This window comes from Emydura macquarii, unplaced genomic scaffold, assembly GCF_026122565.2.
Source record: "Emydura macquarii macquarii isolate MOO-44397 ecotype Brisbane River unplaced genomic scaffold, CSIRO-AGI_Emac_v2 contig_3689, whole genome shotgun sequence".
Lineage (NCBI taxonomy): Eukaryota > Metazoa > Chordata > Testudines > Chelidae > Emydura > Emydura macquarii.
Window position 1 is genome coordinate 4,713 of NW_027133826.1, and position 2,271 is coordinate 6,983.

Below are 2,271 nucleotides of genomic sequence, written 5' to 3' on the forward strand. Positions count from 1 at the left end.
AACTCCAAGCCATGACCTTAGAAGGTCATGTAGTAAATAGCAACCAATGGGGCTTAGCCTCTGCTGACCATGGGAAACTATAAAAGTTCAAACCCAGATAGCAGAGAGCAGAGAGGAATTGAATCTACTCGGCACCCCACGTATCTCCTGGTCATGCCAGTTTGGCGGGCTGACGCATCTTCCCCAGCCCACTTCGCTGCGAACTGATCACTCACAGCGACTCTCTCCTGTCTGCAGTATCTAAAGCAAACGGCAACTGAATTTGGCCAACATGGTATACCTGTATATAATGTTTGTGAGTATGGATTAACTGTTTTCTGTTGTGTTTGTCTTGTAACTTCTTTGGGGAACTCCAAAAACAGGCACCCTAGTGTCACATGCTGGCAGCCGTGCGTTGATCCGGAGAGATCACGAAATGCTAAAGTCTTGGGTGGCGCATTTTGTCCTTTCGCGCACGGAGTTCTCCTGCCCTTTGCTATCACTGTTTGCTGTGCAATTGTTTGCTGTGAAACTGTTTATTATAGAAATAGAACTGTTTATTATAGGGATAGAATTGTTTATTGTAAAATAAAGGGTTTATTGCTTAAGCAAACCTCCAGAATCCTCACTGTCTCACCGACCCCCCGTATCCCAAAGCAAACCTATCTGCGAGTTTTTCTCTCCATTTCCACATCAATGAGCACTGTAACTGCATTTACAGAAACATCCTGTATCAGGTAGGAAAGAGGAGAAATAAAGGGTAATTGGTTCAATGGATCTGGGAGGAGAAGGGGTCCTGAGAATAGATGTCTTGAGAGAATTAAAACTGCTGGTTGATGTTGCTAACAGGGTCCTATGGGAAATGCCTCCTGGGAGTCTCTGGAAATTTCAGCAAGCTATCGAAAAGCAGCTCTTAAGGCATCTGAGGAACTGGAATGGCCTGCTTGGATTACAGAAGTCCTAACAATTGCAGAGAGACACCAGAAAGTGGGGGCTAAAAATAAAATAGAATGTGATAAAATGGATGCAGAAATCCTAGTCACAAGCCTCAATCCTCCACCCCAGAGACAGTATCGATAGCCAAAGGAGGCAGAAACTAGGTGCAAAGAAACAATTGATGGGCTTTTGAGTCAAGGAGGCTTGTAGTGCATTTGTTCCCCCTTAATTGATGACCACACCGATGGCCCCTTTGTGATGAAGTAGCAGGAGGTGATGGTCTCCAATGTAGGAAGGGCCCACTGGTTTTCAGTTTTAAATCTGTCCAATGCTTTCTTTGCTATCCCTTTTCATCGGGACAGCTATTACAAATTTGCTTTCACCTTTCAGGAAAAACAGCTATGTTTTGCCAGGGTTCCCATGGGCTGGAGTAATGCCCCTATTATCTGCCAGGCCCATGCAGTCAAGTTGTGGGAAGGGATGCCTGAAAGGGACAGTGTGATTTCTTAGGTGGATGATATATTGATCTGCACTCAGACCAAGGAATCATTATCAATATTACAGCCAGCCCAGCCCAGCCCAGCCCACCTACCCTCTCTCCTAAAAACATGCTGTGGGATACAGAGTTCCTCTGACTCAGATAGACGGGGCCTTACCTCTTCATCTCCCAGCAGCAAAGGAAAGAGGCTGAAGATCAAAGGAGACAAATGGAGCTGGACAGAAATGAAAATGCCTTTCCCCTTCAAGTTTCAACTAAACCTCATCCATGGAAAGCTCCCACACTGGGTCAGCCAAACCAACTTGTCCATAAACAGCTGAATGCATTAACCAGCCCTATCACAGGGCTGGATGGCCAGTCTCCTCCCTTGCATGCTGGAGGTGCTGGTAACATTTAGAAGCCACATTTATTTAGTTGGCTCAGTCCCACCCAGGTCCATCTATACGGCTGGGTGGAAACCTAATGATATGTGCTCCAGTAGCACAAGTGGTTAGTGCACAGTACTTATAAGGCAGTATGGTGCAGAGTGATGCTGGGGTTGTGAGTTCAAGTCTCACCTGGAGCATCAGTTTTAGTTAACCAAATGGCTTCCCCCAATCATCTTGCCCTATGGAATATAAAAGTCCATCACACGAGGCACTGAGGAGCAGAAGAGTCAAGATGTGTCCCCTTCTCTAAAGGGTGCTGGTCAGACTCCACCAATCTACAATGCTCTGTACATAAGAACGGCCATACTGGGTCAGAGCAATGGTGCATCTAACCCAGTAACTTGTCTTCTGGTAGTGGCCAATGCCAGATGCTTCAGAGGGAGTGACCAGAACAGGCAATTTCAAGTGATCCAACCCTTGTCATCCAGT

General features: G+C 46.2%; 1 non-coding gene across 1 annotated transcript; it reads left to right on the plus strand.

The window, feature by feature from the left end:
* Positions 1-1,885: 1,885 nt before the first annotated feature.
* Positions 1,886-1,979, plus strand: TRNAI-UAU (transfer RNA isoleucine (anticodon UAU)). The gene is made up of 2 exons: positions 1,886-1,923; positions 1,944-1,979. It is a non-coding gene; the product is annotated as a tRNA-Ile (tRNA).
* The last annotated feature ends 292 nt before the right edge of the window (positions 1,980-2,271 follow it).